General features: G+C 38.1%; 1 protein-coding gene across 1 annotated transcript in view; it reads left to right on the top strand.

Moving 5' to 3' along the window:
* Positions 1 to 4,871: 4,871 nt before the first annotated feature.
* COL21A1 (collagen type XXI alpha 1 chain) overlaps positions 4,872 to 11,254 on the top strand; it is a 204,565-nt gene continuing 198,182 nt past the window's right edge. Inside the window, exon 1 of the mRNA XM_054493050.2 lies at positions 4,872 to 5,033. The gene's annotated coding sequence lies outside the window, so the exon portion shown is untranslated. The remainder of the gene's footprint in view (positions 5,034 to 11,254) is intronic.

The raw sequence follows: 11,254 nt of genomic DNA, 5'->3' as shown, positions 1-11,254 counted from the left end.
CTTTTGTGCTTGCAACCAGAGAGCACTAACCAATGTAGAAGTTAGGGCTAGAAGCAGGGTACTGCAAGTTACGGAGCTTAACATGCAAAATTACCTAGTCAAAGGAAGATAGAAGGCAGAAAAGACTCCTCCATCCAGGCCGGGAAAGTTGGCCATTATTGTTATGCAATAAGGGAAAAGCTTGTTAAGCTGTAGCTTGTAGTAATTTGGAACTCAGACCACTTGAATCTTTCAGAGATGCAAAAGGAAAATGTGAAGGTATTGAAGTTTCTTGGCTAAATCTTGTAATCTTCAGTAGGATCCTAGAAGAAATTGATACATTTAAGCTGAAGCTCATTCTGAAAGGAGAGAAAGAAGAAAGAAGGCCTTTCTAGAGATATTCTGCAACCTGCAAAAAAGATGGCTTAAAGCCTGATACTATGGAGTCTTGGATAGTTAGAAAAGCCAAATTCTCTGTCTCCTGAGGAAGTTAGTGTGATCAAAAGTAGCACAGTGGAAACTACAGAAGGAAATAAGATGGCAGAGTCCTCTGTTACTTCTCACTCCCTTCACAAATATCCTTGATTTAAGTTTTGCATTTACATAGGATTGCTAGAGGAAAAAGTGAGGACATTATCAGATTTTCTTGGGATAACCCTTCCTGCAAACCTAGAGAGAGCATTTGAGAACTGCTTGTCTTTGTGAATGGCCACTATTTTAGAGTTAGCTATTTATGTCCTGAGTTAAATTTCATTCACTAGACTAGACATTTCATGAGGGAGGACAGGGGCTAGTCCTGTTTATAGGTTTTAGAAAAACTATGCCAAATAACTTTAATATTCTCAAATAGTTCCCATTTTTTCACATACACACTCACACACATCCAATCAAAGGAGCTTTATGAACAATGAGCTTTTGCTCATAGCTACATCCCAAGTCTAGCCTGGTGCCTGGAATAAATAACATCAATTTATTCAATATTATATACATTGACATTTTTCTGTCTTGGACTTGTCACATTAGGTATTCATTCGATAAATATTTGTTTACTGTTCCCATGGGAATATAATGCGAAACAATGTAGATATGACACCTGCTCTTAGTGGTGCTGTGTGGCTTAGGTTCACTGTGGTAGATTGATTAAATATAATTTAGTTGAGAATTTGAGACTTAAAATGCCATAATATAGTAGTCATTTAGGCTTATTCTTTTGAAGAAGAAGAAGAATTATTACCTTAGCAGGGAATTGAGGAGTCCTGAAGAATCAGGATAAATGTATTTCTAAGAGAGCAATATATCAATTACAGCCAATCTTTATGTAACAGCATCTTCTATCTTGATAGCCTGCATTTGAATGAGGCAGAGGTGAGACAGAGGACTGTAAGGGAAATGAAGGGCTTTTTTGATCTCTTGTGTTCTAATTTTGGGGGTCTATGACTTAAATATCTGTTATTGAGGAGGAAGAAACAATATTGTAAATTTGGGCACAATAATATTCTAAAACAAACATTGGGAAGTTTAACTTGGCAAGTATATTCTTTTTCCTAGTTTGTAAATTTAAACATTTAAAGCCATACAAGTATTTAGTAATTAAATAATATTAATCAGATATAAAAAGATACTATCTTTACTAAAATGAATAGCTCAAGAAATTTAGACCTTGCTAGAATATATGGGTTTATGGTAACTGCATTAGTTTTCTGTTGTTGCATAACAAATTACCACAAATTTAGCAGCTTAAAACATCACAAATAGTTCATATCACAGTTTCTATGGGTTAGAAGTCTGAATATGGTGATGCTGGATTGTCTGCTGAGAGTCTCAGTGGGCTGAAATCAAAGTGTTGGCTAGGGCTGAGGCTCTCATCTAAGCTCACGGTCATCTTCTAGGCTCACTAGTTGTTGACAAAATTCATTTCCTTGTGGTTGTACAACTGAAGTCTCTGTTGTTTTTCAAGCTGTCAGCCTGGGATGGTTCTCAGATCCTAGAGGCTGCTCACTGTTCCTTACCATGTGACCTCCGCAGGCAGTTCATTACGTGGATGATAGCTTTCCCCGAGGCCAGCCAAAGCATGCCTCTCTAACTTCCTCTTCTGTGAGGAAACCTCTCTGCTTTAAAGGGTTCAGGTGATCAGATCAAACCCATCCATACAGTCTCTCTGTCCTAATGTTAATTCATTTAAAACCTTGGTTGTATCTGCAAAATGCCGTCACAACAGTTTCCTAGTTTAGGTTAGATTTTTCTTCTTCTCCTTCTTTTCAATTAAAGCAGTTGTCTTAAAGGAACCCTATGAATATTTCCCTAAGTATGTATGTGCCACATGGCATATTTTGGGAATGGGGATGATGAAATCAAGCAACAATTGTGCAGACATGTTTTAAAAAATTGTGAATTCACTTAGGACAAGAATAGTTCTCCAGAGAGCCATGACAAAATTTAGAGGAATATTTTACAGTTCAGTTAAAACCAGTGCATTTTATTTCTTATTTTTAATAACATCTTTATTGACCTACAATTCATACATCATAAAATTTACCCACTAAAAGGGTACAAATCAGTGTTTTAAAACTGATATATAATTCACATACTGTAAAACTGACCATTCTAAAGTCAACAATTCAGTAGTTTTTAGTATATTCAAAATTGTCACTATCAGCACAAACCCCAGAGCATTTTTATCACCCCAAAGCAAACCCCATTCCCATTAACACTCACTCCCATTTTTTCCTTCTACCAGCACTTCATGTATTATAGGTATGGATTTACTACATACTTCAGGTAGCTATGGATTTGCTTATTCTGAACATTTTATATTGACAGAATCATACAATAAGTGTTTTTTGTGTGTGTGTGACTGGCTTCTTTTAGCTAACATGCTCAGGTTCAACCATGCTTTAGCATGTAGCGTTTCATTCCTTTTTATGTCAGAATAATATTCCATTGTAGGGATATAACACTTTTCTTATCCATTCATCCGCTGATAGACATTTGGGTTGTTACCGCCTTTGGCTTTATGAGTAACATGCTTATGAATATTCATATAGAAGTGTTGATGTGGATATACGTTTTTGATTTTCTTGGCTATCTACTGAAGAATGAATTTGTCAGTTCATATGTTAACTCTACATTGAACATTTTAGAGAATGGCAAACTGTTTTCCAAAGTGGCTTAATCATTTTTACAAGCCCACTAGGAATATATGAGTGTTCCAATTTCTCCATATCCTCCCTAACACTTAGTGTTTGTCTTTCTTATTTTAGCCATCCTAGTGGTATAAAGTGTATCTGCTTGTGGTTTTAATTTTCATTTCCCCAATGGCTAATTATGTTTAGCATTCATTCATGTTCTCATTGGCCATTAGTAGATCTTCTTTGGAGAAACGTCTAAATACTTTGTGCATTTTTAAACTGTCTTTTTATTCTTGACTTGTAAGATTTTTATATATCTGGACACAAGAATCTAATTGTATAGATGGTACGCAAATATTTTCTCAGTCTGTGGGCTGTATACCTTCTAGATAGTGTGGTTTGAAGCACAACATTTTAAATTTTGATGGAGTCTAACTTATTTTTTCTTGAATTGCTTGTGCTTTTGGTGTCATATCTAAGAAGATGTTACCAAATCCAAAGCAATGTTCTCCTATCATATTTTCATAACAGTAGAATCTAACATGAATGAATAAGGAAATTCAGGAAATGATCATTTGAAGATGTTTGTATCACACCTGAATTAAGTGAGTACAGTTATTGAAGAAGGCATTTCTTTGTGAACCTGTTCCCACAGGGAGAAATTAATTCACACATTCATTTAGCCAATATTTATTGAGCACCTTGTATATTCCAGGTATTGTTCTAGGCTCAGGGGACACAGCTGGGAACAAGACCAATTTCCTGCCCTCATAGAGCATACCTTGAGTTGGATAGGAAACACACAAGCAACGAAGATATAAAAAACTTCAGATAGCAATAAGTGATCTGTTGAAACCAAAGTGGGGTTGGGCATTCCATTTGGATGGGATGTACAGGAAGGACTCACTCTCAAAGTGTCATTTGAGTGGAGAATTTGATGAACAGAAGCAGGCAACTATGATAAGGTCTGGGACAGAGCTTTGGAGGCAGAAGAAATGCCAAGTGAGATGAGAACACACTGGTGTGTATAAGAAAGGGCAAACAGGTCTTGTGTGTGTTGGGGTAGGAGGGGTGCAGGGTGAGAAAAGAAGAGTGGCAGGTAATAGGGAAAGCATATGAATGTTAAATAACTTTCTGGCTGCTCTGTGAAGAATGGACTCAAAGGGGCAGAGCAGACAGCATCTTTATCTTGTCATAAGGCTGTCACCTTATTCGGAGGCTTCCTTTGTAATCGCTAAACCCTCAAAGGTCACTGCCTACTTGACTATTTGAAAGTGAGCTTCCCTCAGGTTTTGGAGCAGCTGTTACTTTTGGTTAAAAGCAAGGAACATCAGTCCGCTGCAAAGTACCTTGGCGTCCCAGAGGGGAGTTCTTCTTGGGCAAGGGAGGCAGGCCTCCTTCGATCAGTGCAGGCGATGCTCTGGTTTTGCCCAAGTCTTTGCCTCCTTTGGTGCTTGCCCTTTCAACTGAGTTGCCTTTCCTGCTTTCCTGGCAGTCCCTTATTTTGCCTCTCTCCTCGCGCTTCCCTGGTCCTCCTTCACCCTCGTTTTCAATCCTCAATCGTGCATTTTCTGATGCTAGCAGGATTTGAACTGAGTGTTTCCACCAGGGCGACACTAGCAGTTCGCCCTTCAAGATCCAGATCCAAAATCCACCCTCTGGTCTTCGGCCAAGGAAAGGGGGCGGGTGGGGAGCGCGAACCTTATCTCCCGGGCTCCGCCTCCAGGGGGCTGAGAGCGAGTTTCTGAGCCTCTGCGCTCTGCACTGGCCGCTGCAGGGAGAACGGACTCCGGGCGGAGGGCAGCCAATCCGTTTCAGCTCAGGTCTTGCTCGGGTTGGGCTTGCCACTGCCTGGAACCTACCTGTCCCCCTGGCGCAACACTCAGCTGGCTGCGACGGCAACCCCGAGCCTGGACACTGCGCCAGGTAAGGAGACACCTCCTACTCCCCCTCTCGCTGCCAGAATGACATCTCGGGGGGCCTCAGGGCTGGCCCTCCAGGGGCTGCAATTTGGCATTTTGGGTTTCCTGGGGGTTCAGTCTTCTCCCTGCGCCAAAGCAGTTGTTGAACCGTCCGGTGAATTCCGCGCCCAGCTGGAGGCTGAGATGTCAGGATTTGTCTTGCAAAGTTACTTCATGTTAATGAATCTTGGGAGGTTCTCTGGGTGCAGATTCCTGTCTTGGAGTGTTTGGCTTCTGAGTACGATAACGTGCGTTGATTTACTCCCCTGAGCTCAACCCCACCCTCCGCTTTTAGCTTCTTGGAAGGGTCTCCAGCGTCCACACATGGCGCTGAGCGCGCAGAGCTGTGGGTCTGGGGCTGTGTTGGGTGGGCCAGAGGTTCTTTGTGGCTGCTGCATTATGGACTCATTCCGGGACCTTTAAAAAAATCGGTGCTTGAGCAGCACCCCAGACCAATTACTCAGAATCTCTGGGGGTGGGACTTTGAGCATTAACATATTTAAAACTTTTCTCAGGTGATTCCAACGTGCAGTCGAGTATAGAAAGCAGTGAACTACAGCAGTGATTTGCTGTGTGGCATCTGGCCAGCAGCAGCAAGCACCTGGTAACTTTGAGAAATACAAACAAAATCTAGGGCTCTAGCTCCGCCCTAGACCCACTGAACCTAAAACCCTGAGGTGGGGCCCAGAAACCTGTGTTTTAATGAGCCCTCCAGGTGACGCTAGTGCTTGCTCAAGTTTGAAAACTGTTGGGTTGGACCTTATTTAATCAGAGAAGACACCTGCAAATTTCCCTCCACCAAGGGAGGAGGCAACAGACCACTTTTCAGAAAAACCTTAGTTATTTATTAGTAGAGTTTTGCCCATATTGAAAAAAAAAAAGCATACTGGGGACTTTGAAAGATCTTATAAAGGGGAGACTTAACCATCATCAAAATAATTTTTAAGCAGTAGAATTTGCATACTTGCTTTAGGAGAGAATAGGAATTTTTCCTTTTCTAAAAGTTGAAATGAAGCCAAGGAAGAAATATACATGAGTCTTCCAGCTGTAATAACAGGAATCTTTGACCCCTGATGAGATGTTCCTGGATCATCACTGTCATCAGTGCAGGTTACAGAACTCATATGCAGTATTTTTTCTTTTCCTAAAGCAGTTGAGGGTTTAAGGGATTCATGCCAATTCTTTTTAGTGAAAGGGAATTCAGTGTTGCAGGCCTCTGGATTATTGAAGTGGACCATTTTTTTTTTCTTTTTATAGATATCTGAGATTTCAAAATTTTGGCTAAAATAGTTCCAGCTGTTTCTAAGCCATTAGTACAAAAATAGAATGACTTTGCAAATGGGCTTAAATGGATTAGAAATCTGACATTGGATAAGAAAATCTAGAATAGGCATGACTCCAATCCCAGCACATGTGTGCTGTAATGAACACAGGGCTAACTGTACCAAGACTTTCTGTACAGAGAACATTTATTTTCCAAACTGCTTTTTTCTGTGCCAATTTGTGACTGAGGTATATAAGCTTGTTAAGGGTTAGGTACTAAGCTTGTATTTAGAGAATTTGGGGGAAATTTAGATAGTGGTTAGGGACAGGAACTTTGGTCTGAGGCAGACCTGGGTTCAAGACCTGCTCTTCTGCTTCTCTGTGCTCTTGGATAGTTGCATAGCTTCTCCAAGCCTCATTTTCCTCATGTGTGAAATGTGGGGCATACTAGTACACTTACCTCATAATTCACATTGTTGTCAGAGTTAAATAATGCTTCTAAAGTGCCTAGCATGGTAAGTTAAATATTTGTTAGCTCAAAATACAAACTCATGTATACACACCATAAAACAACATAATCCTCAAACACCTTAAAATAAGATCTATGTTGACACATGATTAGATTTTTATTTAAATACCAACTGCACCCTTAGAAGGTGACTATATGGACATCCTCAAATTATCCTTATAATTTTATTACATACTTTATATGGAACTTTCTGGAAAAAGTTTTAGATTAGCTTCAAATCAATAGCCTAGTTTTTCTTTAGTCACTGTGGTGGAGGATTTCACCTTCTGGTAGCCTTTATAATGTATTAACATTCATATTTAAATAGCCGTAAAATCTGGTGCTTCAGAATACTTTTCTTTATAAAAGAAAATCCAAATGAGAGAGCATCTAAAAGTGGCATGGTGTAGTCTCCAGGAGAGCTAGTTTAGAAGTACTATCTGGTGTTTCTTAGGTTCTTAACAGAGTGAATAAAGGAAACCCTATCCAGTTACATCATGATTTGTTCAAGAAAATATAAGAGAAAGCAAAATGAGGACACAGAGCAAGGACAAGCCTAAACTGGCAAAAAGAGTAGGTGAGGTAATGAGTCCTTTTCTTCCTTAGCTGCAATAATTTCAAAATGCTTCAAGTCACACACACACGCATACAATCAATTCCTTTCACATTATTTGGTTGGAACTGATCTCTATTATCCTCTTAGGACCAAGTAGATCTAGTGAAAATATTTATGGTATTAATGCCGAAAAAGATGCCAAATGATTCTGTACTTTGAAATTAATTTCCATTCTCTTTTATTTTAGCGATAAGTTGAATAGTGTATTACTGAGAATGCCTTTTATGACTCATCTGGCGTCTTTAAATGCAAGAGGTTGTAACCTGCCTATTACCAATCTTATATGCCTTCTATAAGACTAAACATAAAGCAAGTTCCGGCATCTAAGCACTTCAGTAAGTCCTCCATTGAAGAAATCAGATCTTCATTAGGATACTTTAAAAATTATAATTTAATGTTATTAAAATGATTAGAATTAGAATTTAATGTTATTAAACCAAATGTAATTCCAATTTATTATAAATAGGGTTTCCTATTTGACTCACTGTGGAAAGAGGAGTAGCTGTGGGGATGAAAAAGAAGGTCAGAGGCATACCTATTAATGGGAAAAATGGAGACATATAGGAGCAAATTCAGATTCTCAGTAATCAAATGATGTGTTCTGAATAACTTAACTGAAAAGCTAAGAGAGTCTATGATGTTGCAATTCAGAGTGACAGATGGGGCAGCACTGCTTGCAGTGAATGGCCAACTAGGAATGATCAATATTGCAGTGCCCCACAGTGACTTTATGATTCTCCTCTCATAGGTATAGGGCCCAGAGCAGATATAATCGTAAAGAAGTTGTGCTTGGTTTACATAACCTGGCTCACTTAGAAATGTTTTGATGAGGGTTACCTGGCATTCATTTAGGTTCATTTTCAGGGCCCTCTTTGTTCCATAGTGGATGGTTTTACTATTAAGGTCAATCTTGAAACTGTTGTGAGTAAGACCTATCACAGGAAATGGATACGTGTTTTTATTTTGTATTTATTATCTTTGGATTATATTTCTCAGCATGCAATAGTAATTTTTTAGTTTGCTTCATTACTATTCTTGTGAGAAACAGAGTTGAAATGTTTATTTCTGGCACATGGTCCAGTCTCATAGGAAGAAAATGAACCATGAGGCTAAATTCCCCAACTTTCTGCATAGACTCTTGGTTAAAGACAAGGTACTGTGCAGCCAGACTGCCTAGCCCTGAATCCTGACCTCATTACTTTCTAGTTGTTTAAACTTGGACAAGTTACATAATCACTTTTTGCTTCTGTTTCCTCATTGGTAAAATTGGGATAGTAGAACCTACCTTAGTAGGGCTGTTGTGAGGAGTAAATGAGTTAACAAATGTAAAGTTCTTAAAACAGTGCCTGGCTCATAGTAAGTGCTTAATAAGAATTTGCTATTATTTTACTTTGGGCCTTAATGAATGCTTTAAGCTGAAGCTCTCTTTTCTGTTTTCACCTCTGAAAGTGAGATCCTAAAAGGAAATAGTAATTTAGGTTATTAATTTGGTGTTCATTTCATGATTTTTCCATTTTATTTAATGGGATAATTTGCCTCAGAATAAGTGAAGTACTTAAAGTTTCTCAGAAAATAATAAATTTAGAACAACATTTTTGTAAGGTCCCAGTTGATACTGCTGTGGCTGGCCAGAGACCACATCTAGGGAATCACTGCTTTAACCCACTGGTTCCCAAACTTGACTGGACATTTGAATCACCTGAGAACAGTTTTTTAGACTGTGTTCTGTGTTGGAATGTTTGAAATTTATTGTGAAAAGAGTAAAGTAATCATGTCATTTATAAAGAGAGTCCCTGGAACATATCTACACACTAACTATATCCATGGGATTCTCATGTACTCATAGAATTTTTAGAATGGTTAGGGATATTAGAATTTGCTTAATATAAATGAGGGAACAGGTTTGGAGATGTCATTCTTAGCCAAGGGCTCATGAAGAGTTAGTGATGGCACTGGATAACAATTCATATTTTTTTAGTACTTTAATCCTACTTAGTACATTTTTCATTCAACTGTCTTGCATTCCAAAAAATCAGATAATGTTGACAAAGAGACGCGCAATCCAACTTACAGAATACCACTGGAATACTATAGTTATACTTGTTCCACTTATCCCAGTTTAATTTCAGGGACATTTACTTAAAATATTTCTTTAGTTAAAGAGCGCTGAAAGCAATATGTTTACAATGCCAACAAAATAAATCTGAAGTTATCAGTTGTGAAAAGGATAATTTTTTCACCTTTGTCACTTCAAAGAATTCAATATAATTTTTTCTCCTTGTTGTTTCTCGGACATTTTGGTTTTCACCAATGAAATACTCAGATAAATCTTTGAAAATTTCAAGAAACATTGACAATTTTCTGAAGTCCAAGCTTAGTGACCTTCTGGGAATCCTGCCAGATGCTTGTGTTTGATTCACTGCTTAGTTTTTGTTTGGACTTGCCTTGTTTTGATCTAGGTCAATTTAGCCATGATTGCAGTGTTATGCTACCCCTTAACTGTTTGTTTATGTACTCATTGGTGTTGAGAAGAAAAGACTAAGGACCAAGAAAAAAGGTTTTTTTAATTCAAAGTAAAATGTTCTAGCGAAGTTTGAGCTTTTTAGAAAGTTCTTTTAAAAAGATTCTTTGGAATTTTAGTCTTTTGCATTAATTATGTAATGGAGTAAATAAAAGCACTCAAAACTTATTTTTATATTTTTATGAGAACCTTTAAATTCATAGGTGATTCAATGGAAACAATTTATTAAAATATTAAATTAATATACTTTAACATTTTTAGACCTTGTTGTATACGTATTTTGCAACTTCATTAGGAAGAGAGAGTTTGGTTCCACTTATAGGGTGTGTATAGGCATGTGTTTTCCAGCAGTACTCAGAAGATGGAATATTAAAGGTAAAACAGGGAGGAACATTCCTTGTTAGTGTTCAGCCATTCATCAAATAACTATTAAGTGTCTACCAAGTGGCTGGCTATCTTAGGTAAAGGGGATTCAGACAAAAAGTTGCTAAAGTCTGTTTCAGAGAGTCTATTAATAGCCAATCTGCTGTTTCTTTTTTAAAAATGAAAAACTCCCTTCAATTTATTATTAAAAAATAATATTTTGTAAATACCTTGAACAATGTAGAAGGCAAAATGCTTCTAATTTAAATTTAAAAACCTCAACAAGCATAGCATGATGTATCACTGGATTTCTTAAACCATTTTTGATTGTCGTTTGACATAATACTATTTATTAATCTTTAGAAAGTGTTCAATGTGGTTTGAAGTAATGTCTTGGCAACAAGTGGAGAGATTATCCCGGAGAGAAGCATTGTGGAGAAGGTAAATACCCAGGGTCCTGAGAATCAGGCTGCTCTCCACCGTTTCCCTATTGATCATCACCTGTTCTCCTTGGCAGTTTGCCTTTGGATCATTTTACAGCTCTTTTACTTTTTTTCTCCCTGTTCAGATTCCTTGTTAGCTAGCAACACTAGGCTAAGTTTTGAAATGAGATAAAGAGAAATATCAACTGGGGAAGAGGGATGATATGTGTCTTAGTTAGCCCAGGCTGCTAAAGTAAAATTCCATACAGCAGGTGGCTTAAACAACAGAAATTTATTTCTCATGTTCCTGGAGGCTAGGGAGTCCAAGATCAAGGTGCCGGCCAATTTGGCTTTTGAAAGGGCTCTATTTCTGGCTTACAGAGAGTGATCTTTTTGTTCTTTTCTCATGATGAAAAGAAAACAAGCTCTCTGTCTATTTATAAGGGCCTACCAGTCCTGAGGGCACCAGTCTTGTTATCTAATTACCTCCCAA

The sequence above is a fragment of the Pongo pygmaeus genome, chromosome 5, assembly GCF_028885625.2.
Source record: "Pongo pygmaeus isolate AG05252 chromosome 5, NHGRI_mPonPyg2-v2.0_pri, whole genome shotgun sequence".
NCBI lineage: Eukaryota > Metazoa > Chordata > Mammalia > Primates > Hominidae > Pongo > Pongo pygmaeus.
This window is presented reverse-complemented; position numbering and strand designations above follow the sequence as displayed.